Consider the following 11,837-nt stretch of genomic DNA (forward strand, 5'->3'; position numbering starts at 1 on the left):
GAAACCCCATCTCTACAAAAAATACAAAACTTAACTGGCTGTGGTAGCATGTGCCTGTAGTCCCAGCTACTCAGGAGGCTGTGGTGGGAGACTTGAGCTCTAGAAGTTGAGACTGCAGTGAGCCAAGATTGCACTACCACTGCACTGTAGCCTGGGTGACAGAGTAACACCCTGTCTCAAAAACAAACAAAAAAATGACAATGTTGGAACTTTGGCATAATAAGAAATTCAAATTAAAATATTTGAAAATAAAATTTCAGCACAAAATCCATTTTATACCTCAGTTCTTTTTCTTATTTGTAAAAATCACATAAGCAGCCTGGTGTTTCCAGTACCTTACCAAGCTATCCAGTAAATTTCAATATTCCCATTTTAACTGCCTTATAATTATCGCTTGATTTATTAAATAGAAGACTGATTGAATCAAGAATGATTGATTTTTCTATGCTAAAAAGTTGATTTTTATTAAGGCATATTCTACACAAGACAATGTAAACTGGATTTCAGGAAAGCACAGAAGTGGGAGTATATGGGTGTATGGTGAACTTTTATTTATGAAACTGCTGAGATTGTTTCATAATCCAGCAAAGTAATCAGTTCCAAATTAGTGTTCAGATTAGATAATGACAACTTAAACATATCTCGCCCTATTTGTAAACATAAACACTCTTTTCCATTGCAGAGTTTTCAGAAAAACATGCATCTTAAGAAATGTACGGTTAAACCTAATTTTAGTTGTACTTTCTATCCTCTAGACATCATAGGCAGGGTAAATGAAGGGAAAGGAAGCAATAGTCACCTTTGCTTTCTTCTTTTGCAAGAAACAACATATACGAACTAGAAAGCAATCAACCACCTTTAATGAACCCAAATATTAATATTTTAACATATTCAACAAAACCTGGAAAAAGCAAGAATCATAGTAAAATTAGGGGGAAAACCCAAAAGACAAAAAAGAATGCAAATAACGTCCTCAGGTAGTAGGAAAGAATTAAGACCACAGTTTTTTAAAATAAACTCAGTTTTCCATTTTAGATCTAGCTCCACAGTCGTCACATAATTATAGCTAGCTCTTAACTAATGAACTAAATAACTAGTTAAACAGAATATAGTAGAGATGAAACAATTCTTAAATGTTCTTGACTTTTTTGCTGATACATTTGTGTTCACAAATACAACATATACATATATCTTCAGTTTTCCTGAGAAGTTCAAATTATATCTACTCTTATAAAATTGACTTAGTTAAACTTATAAGCCTGTTTAATTTTATGTTCTTATAAAAATTTAGCATAGAAGATTATTATTTAAGCAGAAAAAGACCCAAATATGTTTTGAGATTTGGAATAAAATGTATACCACCAAATCCAAAGAGTACTGGAATCCCGCCTGTGAAGACACAAACCCATTGTTCCAGTAGAGATCACATTAATATTCACATGGATCTCTTTCCTGGGTAGCCTGAAATCAAACTAGGTTCTAGCTTGTGTCCTCACTGGGAATACCAATCTAATCATGAGTGTGTTACCTGGACCGCCGCCATCCCCGTGGGCCACCCTGGCTTTGGTGCATTTCCCCTTCTTGCTCTCTGTTGCTGCAGCGCCATTCCCACAGGCTGCCCCTCGGGTGAGAAGCCTCAGTGCACATTCTCTGTTCAGCTTAAAGGAAGGTTGTGAGGAGAAATAAGTCAAATTAACAGCACATGTTAGATATCACCAAGCTGTCAATGTCAAGATTTTCCTATTAACAGTAACAAATGTCCATCACAGAGGATGGCAGAGGGCAGGAAACATTTCAAATAAGAGGGAAACAGTTTTGTTGGCAGGAATATAAGGGTAAATAGAGTTACCATTTGTTGAATTATTACTGAGTCATGCCCTGGGCTAAGTCTTTTATTTGTGTTTTCTTATTTAATCCTCATAAGACTGATGAAAGAGAAGTACACGGGTAATACTCTTATTTTACAGATGAGAAAACTGAGGCACAGAGAAATGAAGTGATTTGTTCCAACAAATAGTGGGAAATAATAGATTTAAATAGCCTTTGACTGGCAGACCTAAACTGCTTAACATAGGTCTTAAAATTTGGTCCAATGACATATGTGTGTGTGTTTAATATTACAGAACCTGAAGATTTCAGAATTCTCTTAACCTCAAATTTTAACTACAAACCAAAGCAACCATTGATCTCTGTTTCCTTGGATTTGTGTGACGTGTAATAGTTTGGTCATCAATTTTAATTTCAAAATTACACCTCAATACATTTTGGTGAAGGTGGACATTCCAAACTCAATGTATTATCAGTTATTCTACCACTGTATTTTTAAACTTAATTCATCATTGGGCTTATAGTGAAACAACAGAGTAATAGCTATAATTTACTAAGGACTTATTACTATGGATTAGGACCTGTGCTCAATATTTTACAGCTATTATTTTAAATTAAATTCTCAAAAATAAGTATGATCATTTCCATTTTACAGATGAGAAAAGAGAGATTCAGAGATGAAGCAATTTACTCCAAATTCGTGCATTATTAATATGGTGGCCCCAAGATTCAAACCCAGGTGTACCTGAGTACAAAAGCCATGAACTGCAGTGTGGGATGCTGTCCTGTGGCTCTGGTTGAGACCTGGTTCAGATAGGTGACCAGGTCTCCCACTCATGATGTTCTCACACTTCTGAGGATCGTGAGAACGCCTAAGGTTGCTTTGTGCCCTTGGGAAAACTAAAGCATCCAGAAGTCACAGGGCAGAATTACAGCATGCGTAGTGCTCTGCATTCTTCAAGCCTAACATTCTTCAGAGGCTAGAGGAGCACAGAGCCAATACTAACTCTGTCTTGCCCCCTGGCTTTGCAGGTACCCAAGATTTGGAAGTAGCTTCATGCGTTCACCAGGAGACGTTGGTGGTTAACTGTTGGCCCAGAAGCCTAATTATGATGAAAGTGGGCTTCCAGGCCTCGACAAGTTTTCTTTCACACTAGGTGCCCTGAGGAGAAAGGAGGGGTTTTTGGTATGGACTTATTGTTTAAGCCTGCCGTGCAGGTGCCTGCTGCAAAACAATGAACTCCATTGATGGCGATGCCTGGCCCTGTGCAAGCCAAAGCCAACGCATATTGCTCTGGGCAGGTATGGAAGTCAACAGTGAGGCATAACCAGGTGGGGGTTCAGGATCCCAAATGGCCTCCTCCTCTTCCTCCTCAGAGCTGATAGAATTAATCATGGCCACACTGGAGAGCAGACTACCTACAATATACTGAAAAACTGATCTGTGAGTTTGGACAGACACATCAGTGTCAAAGCTCTGGCGTTATCACAGATGCATCTATTTTCAGAAGTCTCTCCACAAAAGGAGAGCTGTTTGTCTTGAGGATGGAAAATTACATGTATTTTACTATTTTAAAGAAGGTATATCTGAATTGCCTTTTCTGCAAAAGACGAAAAGGGATCCTATTAACTTTGGTTTATTTGTTCCTTTTTTGTTTTCTGAGGAAATAAATACAGATAAGAGCCTAAAATATATCATGGTTGTTTAAAAAAAAAAAACCCCCACTGCTGTGATTTTTCAACAAGGAATTATTAAGTGCCTGATTTCACATGACTAAGTGTCATCTTCAGGCTTGACACTTTTGCAAATGAAAAGCTTATAAGCAGAGGCCACAGGCATGGAAATTCATCCAGCCAACTAGAAAGGGGCGGGTCATAGGAGTGTAGTCCAGTCTTGCTGTAAAACACTTTTGAGAGAAAGATCATCGTTTATGAAACACTTATGAATCTCATATAATCTGGCACTAAACAATGTCTTGGACGTTAGTTTTTCAGGCTTCTTGAATTCCAACTTAGGGAAGATGGTTCACTTTTAAGAAGGAGCCAAGATGGACCATTTTCATTTTCTCATAAAACCTTATTAACAACAACTATGCCAGCACCAGGATTTGCACTGGGCACACAAGAGTCAGCAAAACCAGCCCAAGCTTTCTTTTCCCTTGGCTCAGGACAGGGCTTCTAATGAGTGTTTCCTGGTTAGTAGAATCTGAGAGCAACTCGAGTTCAATAGAAATAAATGAGGCAAGTAATGACAAATGCCCCAAAGACAGCCAACATTTGTGGGTGAATTACTAAAACTCTCAAGACCTCAGTATCTTCATCTATGAAAAGGAGACAAGAAGATCTACCTTAAAGATTTGTTGTGGGGATTTAAATGAGATCATATATTATGCCTAGTACATAATAGACCAGAAAGGAGGCGAGTCATTGTCGCGATCAGTTTTGGATCTCTCTCCTCTTAACCTTTTTATAGATGAATTTATGGACAGCCCATGGATTAAGGCTGCATTTCGTGCCCCTAAGGTTCTAATTTCAAAGGGCGTAAAAACAGACTTTGTCTTCTTAAAATTCTCAGACTCCTGTCTGATTAGCACCATATTACAACCTTCCTTCCTCCAGTGCACCTTCATCAGGCATCGCCTCCACATCACACCGTGTTCATTTTCTCTTTCTGTGCACAACAGGGATAGAGGAAAGGGAGGGTGCAAAAGATGGGTTTCCCCTTTCCCAATTCCCAAGATCACCCTCACTCTCAGTCCCTGCTGAGGGAGGAGGCTTGTCATTCGGGAAGATTTGAAAAATCAACCCCAGGGCTTGGCTTACCAGCATGGATGTGTGAGCAGTAGCCAAGCTGAGAAACAATCTGGACATCACATTGGCCAAGAAAAGGGGATGTCCCTTTGGGAAATGTGCCTGGCTCTGTTTGTATTGGCTTTCAGAGAACTCTTCTGACCTGACATGGTGCCAACTTGGTATTGTGGGAAAGTTCGTCTGACCGCTGGCTTCCTGCAGTTGCCTTTTGATTAAGCCAAAGGTGGGATTTAAGAAGCAGTGTGTAGATTTGGTCTCCAGGGAGAGACAAGATCCCTTCTTCTGTCAGAATGAGCACCCACCTCCCCTTCTTTGAATGAGAGAAGAGGAGACCAGGGAAGAACTCAATCCAATCTTGGGAATGTTGCGTGCTAAACCAAAAGTTAGGTCTTTCACTTCTTGGCTTAACCTAAAATGTAGGTGCTGGCCCTCCAGTTGGCTGCCATGGGACAAAAGCTGTTTTTCGAGCAAGGACCCAAAAGAGTGGAATCTCAGCACAGAGTAAAATTTAACTTTTTGTTTGCTTGTTTTTTCCCCCTTACTACACCTTTGACTCCAGACCACACTCCTCCTCCCCTCCCTACCTCTTTTTCTCACCAACTTCCTGACCAGGTTTCTCAAGTTGCTGCTATAAAACTAGAAATCCGTTCTTAGCCTTTGACTTATTGGCATTCCCATGATTATTGGTTAATCTTACAAGAATTAAAAGAGTTTTGCTTGGCAGGAGCAGAGAGGAGGAGTAAATTTTGGGGGTTGGGGGAAAGCAAAGTTTATACGTGTTAAATTACCTTGGCCTTATCTGACCTCTTTGAACACTCCCTCCCTCCCCCCCTTTTCCCCTCCTTCTCCCCTTTCCTCCCTCCCTCTCCCCTTCCCTCCCCAGTGCTTGGTAGAATGCAACTCTGGTTCTCCAGGGTATCCCAGCTGATCTCTCCCTCTGCCTGGCTCCTTCTCACTGACAGAAGGGGAGTTAGAGAACTCATACAAATTGAAGTATAAATGACACTACTCACTAATCTCTCAGCCCCATCCTTTCCACCGTTCCCAAGGTGTTTTCTCGTGGGTTTGACTTCATTTAATTTGAGGATCAGGTAATGACACTCTGTAGAAGGTAAGAGTTAAGGCCTAGCAATATGGCAAAGAAAGACGTGAGTTACAGAGCCAGATAGATTTGAATTAGTTCTAGCCTTGTATATCTCGGGCAAGCTAACTAATCATTCTGAGCTCCGATATCCCCATTGATAGTAGAAATAATGTACCTTTGCAAAAATATAATATATGTAAAGCATCTAGCTTGGTGCCACATAGCAGATACTTACTTAATTATCAATATGATCATGATTACTGGGCTGCTCTGTCTCATCCTGAGTGCAGTTTCAGGTGGAGGATGATTGTTAAGGAAGGCTACCAGGTTGGGAGGTATTATTACCACAGCTGCCTTGACCTACCCTTTTGTTTTGTGTCCTGAGGCTCCTCTGAGGAAATCTGGCAGCCCAAGAAGTTTATGAGGGAGGAGCAAGCAGGGGGAATGTGCTGCTTGGTTTGCAGCCACCACCAAGTGATGACTGGCTTGGTCACTCAGGGCCATATGGGTTTTATTCACCCAAGGACACAAGAGACACAGTGGTCCAAGGCTCTTGGGTAATAAGCAAAATTAGCCACTCTCTGCTGATGCTGGAGACTTTCTTTCTGAAAGGTTCCCCGCTTCTCTGGTGACCCCCACTTCCACAGGCCACCATTCTCTTTCTATGCCAGTGATTCTCAACACTGGCTTCACATTAGAATTTCATAAGGGAGTGGGCCTGGCTCGTGGTAACAGCTCCGCAGGTGAATCAAATGTGCAGAGTTGAGAATCACTGAGACCCAGGCTGAGCTTTTTGGAGCTTCCCCTGCAGAGGCGAACTGTTAGGCTTGGGTTTTCGGTTGTGCCGTTCTCCCCCAGATGGATCCCAAATGATTACTGAAGGTTAGTGTAATTATTTATGTTGCTTCTCTTGTGGGATCCTTTAAAACCACTTATTTATTTGCTTTTAAAGGTAGACACTCCTTATCCCAACAAGCACAGCCAAATATGGCATGGTCATATTGCTCAGGTAATGTATTCCTTGCTTCCAATTTAAAAAAATGGAAGAAGAAAACCATTCAGTTCTTTTCTGGAGCAACAGCAGAGAGTAATCTAGAGTATTAAATATATCTTGATGAGGAGAAGTTGAGGAAACCTTCCTAGATAACTCTTCTGTTTCTATGAACTGGTCAGTTAGCACAGACACAAAGCCTCACACATAGTGATGGACACCTTGTCTCCCATGAGGCTTCAATTGTGTAAGCTGCTCTTCGTGAAAAAGCAGATGCTCTCCAATCCACACACCTGTGACAAGAAGCCTGAAGACTAATGGTTGACCAAGTTCCTACTCTCATCACAAAGCTGTAGCTGTGACATCCCCAATTTTTGGAAAACCGTATTTTATTCTAAAGAGCGAATGTGAAAGTTACTGTGGGCACAGTAAGTAGGAAGGAAACCTGAGCTTGATGACGCTGTTGATATTTTATCTGAAAAGCTTAGCTGGAAGGATTGGGTCATCCGTTAGTGTTAGATATTGAATTTCTATCAATGGAAGACTGATGTAACTTAGGTTCAAAGAAACACAAGTTGGACTAAGGGTTAGAAGTTATAAGGAGACACATTTCCACTAAGTATTCAGCAGACTCTTTTGCTGGCTGAAGATGGAATGAATGAGATCACACCATAGTATCTGTTCAGCAATCAGTAGCTCGAAGTTCAGAATGGTGAGTGCCAAAAGGGGAGCACCTGGATTACTGGTTACACCTGAGACATTCACCCAGCCAATCAAAGGTTAATTAGCTTGATTAAGCGTTCCACGTGTATACTTATTTCAAAACATCATATTGGCCAGGCATGGTGGCTCACACCTGTAATCCCAGCACTTTGGGAGGCCAAGAAGGGCAGATCACTTAAGACCAGGCATTTGAGACCAGCCTGGCCAACATGGCAAAACTCTGTCTCCACTAAAAATACAAAAATTAGCCAGGCATAGTGGCATCCCAAGAGAGTAATCCCAGCTACTTGGGAGGCTGAGGCATGAGAATCACTTAAACCCAGGAGGCAGAGGTTGCAGTGAGCTGAGATCATGCCATTGCACTCCAGCCTGGGCAACAGAGCAAGACGCTGTCTCAAAAAACAAACAAAAAAACACCATATTGTATACAATAAATATATATAATTTTTACATATTACAAAACTTTATTCAAGCATTCCATCTTCATTGTCCAATATGTATCAGAAACTTGAAAGATTCTGGAGATTCATATATGAATAAATTATGTTACTTAGCTCACAGACACACTTAAGCAAAATAAATAAACAACAATACAATATCAAATAGAGACCTAAGAAAAGGGCGATACATTCTCTTGGGGCAATTCAGTTTGGGCAACGCAGAGGTTAAGTAGGGCATTAGGCCTGAAGAAAGCTTCTAGAAGGAGGTGGCATTTGATCTAGGCCTTTAAGAAGAGGTAATATTTTGCCATGTGGGGAACAAGGAAAGGGCATTTTAGGTGGTGTAAGACGTGATGCACAGCACTGGAGTGTGGCAGTGTCCTCATGTTCTGAGAAGAACGTGTTGTGTGTTGGCTTCTCCAGTAAACACATGAGGTACATTAAGGCGGTGGGAGGGAAGATACCTTGCAAGTTTTAAACTCCAACCAAGGTATATAAATGAATCTTATTGGATTCTTTTCTATGTAATTATTTTTATTTTTAATGTCCAGAATGTGTAATATAAGGACCAGAGCTTCTCCTGGACTCAGTTTTAGAAATTCTTGATTGGTTGGTGAGGCCACTAGGGATACTTTTTCTTGTCTAATTTGGTTTCTGGGAAAGCTTCATTCAAGTCCTCAATGGTCATCTTATCAAATGGATTAAGTTACTCATCTTCTCCAGCTGTTTCTCATATTCTCCAATCCTGGCCTTTGAGAGAGACACCCACTCAGCACAAGTTTTCACACCTTTTCTTCACCATCCACCTGGGCAGTATATTTATTCTCCTGTACAGAAAGCTTCAGGACATTCAACTTCTCAAAATCATCCCCTAAGCCTGCCTTGGCCACATGGGCCATGTAGTAAACCCAGTCGATAGTTGGTGGATTCTCAGGTAAAGTAGCCAACCTGGAGGTGAGGGTCTCATTCCAAGATTTCAGGGAATTAGCAATGGCCTTTTGGCTTCACGGTGTGATCTCCCAAGAAGCTACCCAGTCAATGGTTTTTAGAGCAAGTTTTCGCCCAGTCATCTTGGGATCCTTCACTGACCCCGGCAGCCCATGGTCCACAGCAGCAACTAGCAACTCTTATTGGATTTTTTTTTTAGCGATCGTGGCTATGTATTAAAATTTGGATGTTATACCTCAGGAATGGGGAACAATCAGAGGTTTTGGAGAGTAGAGGAAGCCATAATCTAGAAAAGTAATGGAATTGCTTGGTATGGGGCACCACCAAACAAGCTTAACTGTCTCTGTGATAGCGCTCTCTCCGTCACCCTCTGCACTTTTCCCCATAGTGAATTTCCCCAGGCTCGTTGTTTTTCAACTTAGAGTCTTTAGATTCCTTGTAGATTCATGAATATGGAAATTCGGGATTCACGAACTATTTTCAACATTGCAATAAGCTCAAATTATGCATTGACGATCACTGTCACAGAGACAGTTAAGCTTTGGTGGTGTCCAAACCAAGCAATTCCATGATTTTTCTAGATTGTGGCTTCCTCTACTTTCCCTGTGCTTATTCCCCATTCCTGAGGCATAAAGTCCAAATTTTAATATATGGTCACAACCACCCTAAAACACCTCCAATAAGATGCATTTGTATACTTTGGTTGGAGTTAAAACTTGCAGGCTGTCATCCAACACACTGTTCCCATGTACCTCATGCATCTGCTGGAGAAGTCAACACACAGCACATGTTCTTCTCGGAACACAAGAACACTTCCACACTCCAATGCTGTGCATCACTTTTTACTGCCACTTAAAAGGTTAGCACCAACCTTTTCATCAAAGCAAAAGGGCCCATGCTTTAGTTACAACTATTCAGTAAGGGCCCCTAGCCACCAACTTTGGGAAGGTCTTCCTCTCAGAGAGTTTGCATGGTGTAGGATTTATAGGTATGGGTTTTAGAGGCAGACAGCCGCGAGTCTTAATATTGGCTGTCACTTATGAGGTATGTGACGCTGGACAACTTATTTAACCTCTGAAAGCCTCACTTTTCTTGGTTAACTCATAGGATATATTGTATATCTGTCAATTACACACTTATATTGTATAATCTTTCTTATTATGTAAGTATAGAGCGTTGCCTGCCTATAGAAATTAAAAATGCCACCAAGCAGATCACAATCTTTTATGTGTCCATCAGCATCATTGTCCAGTATAGGTCCTTCCTATTTGGGGTCTTCACTGAAGGTCTTTGACGTAGGCTGCTTCTAGCATTCAGGTGACCGCACCCTTGGCTCTCCGGTTTGCTGCTCTGTCTGCTGATAACTGTATCTTTGTGTCTCTGAGCTCCCCATTGATCTCCCCAGTGCCTTGCTGAACAGATATTTTGAGGGTGGCTGCTTGCCTCTGTCTTGCAGAGACCAGAAGGAAACACTCTCAATGCCATTTTTCCACCCAGCTCATTAGTCAACTTCAGGACTTGAAAAGACATGCTCTGTTTGACTGCTGTTCTCCATGCCTGACACATATGCAAACGTGTTCGGTGTACACTTTCTATGCTTCGTCATTGCTTTGGAAGTCCTACTAGAGACTCAGTGGTTTTATGCTTTTTGTCTCTATTGCCTAAGAACACTGATACAGAGGCTCAGCAAAGAGGTGGTAGATATGGATGTCATTTGATATTACAGTCACATGACAAGCCTGAAAATGGTCTTGTCAGAGTTAGTGGTGTGCCCTAAATGGCCTTTTAACATATAGTAAGTCTGTCTTGAAAAAGATTTGAGTTTTCACTTTCTTTGAGTCCTAGGAAAAAAGACACATGGACAACACGTATCCAGCACTATTCATTGTACAGTGCTGGGTAAACATAAAATGATTCTCTTTGGATAACTGCCCACGTACTTTACTGTTCATGTGCACTTTCCAACCTTTCAGTGCTGGAAAAACATAAAAAAGTCAGGAAGTCTCACCTGCACGGGCTTTCTTGGGCAGATTTTTGGCAGATAATGCTTCCCGTTACATAGGAAATGCTTTTAAGCTCAGCTTCATTTATAGTATTTTGGTTTGCCTACTAAGCTATGGATTCTGTTTGGTTGCTAGCAACAAATATTAGAAAATAAAACAAACAACCACCACAATGACAAAACGGTGACGAAGACATTGGGGGTTTACTTTTGTCTCACGTAAAACACATTTGCAGATGGGCACTCAGGCTGATGCCGTGAAAGACTTGAGGCCTTTCTAGCTTTTTGCTCTTCCATTTGTGGCATATGACTATTTTTTTTTTTTTTTGAGACAGGGTCTTGCTCTGTTGCCCAAGCTGGAGTGCAGGGACACAATCAGATCTCTCTGGCTCAAGTGATCCTCCCACCTCAGCCTCCCAAGTAGCTGGGACTACAGACTTGTGCCACCACATTCCATTAATTTTTGCATTTCTTTTAGAGATGAGGTTTCATCACGTTGCCTAGGCTGGTCTTGAACTCCTGGGTTCAAGTGGTCCACCTGCCTTGTCCTCCCAGAGTGCTGGGATTATAGGCGTGAGCCATCGCACCCAGCTCTAGGGTATAACTCTTATCCTCCTGCTCTTAAGGTGGCTGCTGGTATGCCAGCAATCATGTCCATGTTCAGACTAGGAAACCTGGTGAGTAAAAGGCAAAAATAAATGCCAATTTTTGTTTTAAGAGACATTTGGGGAGTTCTTCTCTCATTTCTCCTCCTATCACATTAATCATAATATAGTCACATGACATCCCCCAACTGCAAGGGAGGTTGGATACATATTTAGATGAGCCCATTTCCTCCTTTAGTAAAATTGATGTTTGTTCACAAGGAGAGAATGTCCATTGGGTAAGCAAGTAGCAGCCCCTGGCACATCTACCTTTAATCCTATCTAGACTTTTTACTTATCTTTGGTTAAAAAGTCTTACAGGGAAAATGGAAAAGTAAATTAACCTAACCGTAAGCAGATTTGAAAT

General features: G+C 41.2%; 1 pseudogene; it reads right to left on the reverse strand.

Moving 5' to 3' along the window:
• Positions 1-8,468: 8,468 nt before the first annotated feature.
• LOC105718042 (ATP synthase subunit d, mitochondrial-like) lies at positions 8,469-8,946 on the reverse strand (annotated as a pseudogene).
• Positions 8,947-11,837: the final 2,891 nt, after the last annotated feature.

Source organism: Aotus nancymaae, unplaced genomic scaffold (assembly GCF_030222135.1).
Source record: "Aotus nancymaae isolate 86718 unplaced genomic scaffold, 86718_ANA_hifiasm-v0.15.2.pri h1tg000003l, whole genome shotgun sequence".
Lineage (NCBI taxonomy): Eukaryota > Metazoa > Chordata > Mammalia > Primates > Aotidae > Aotus > Aotus nancymaae.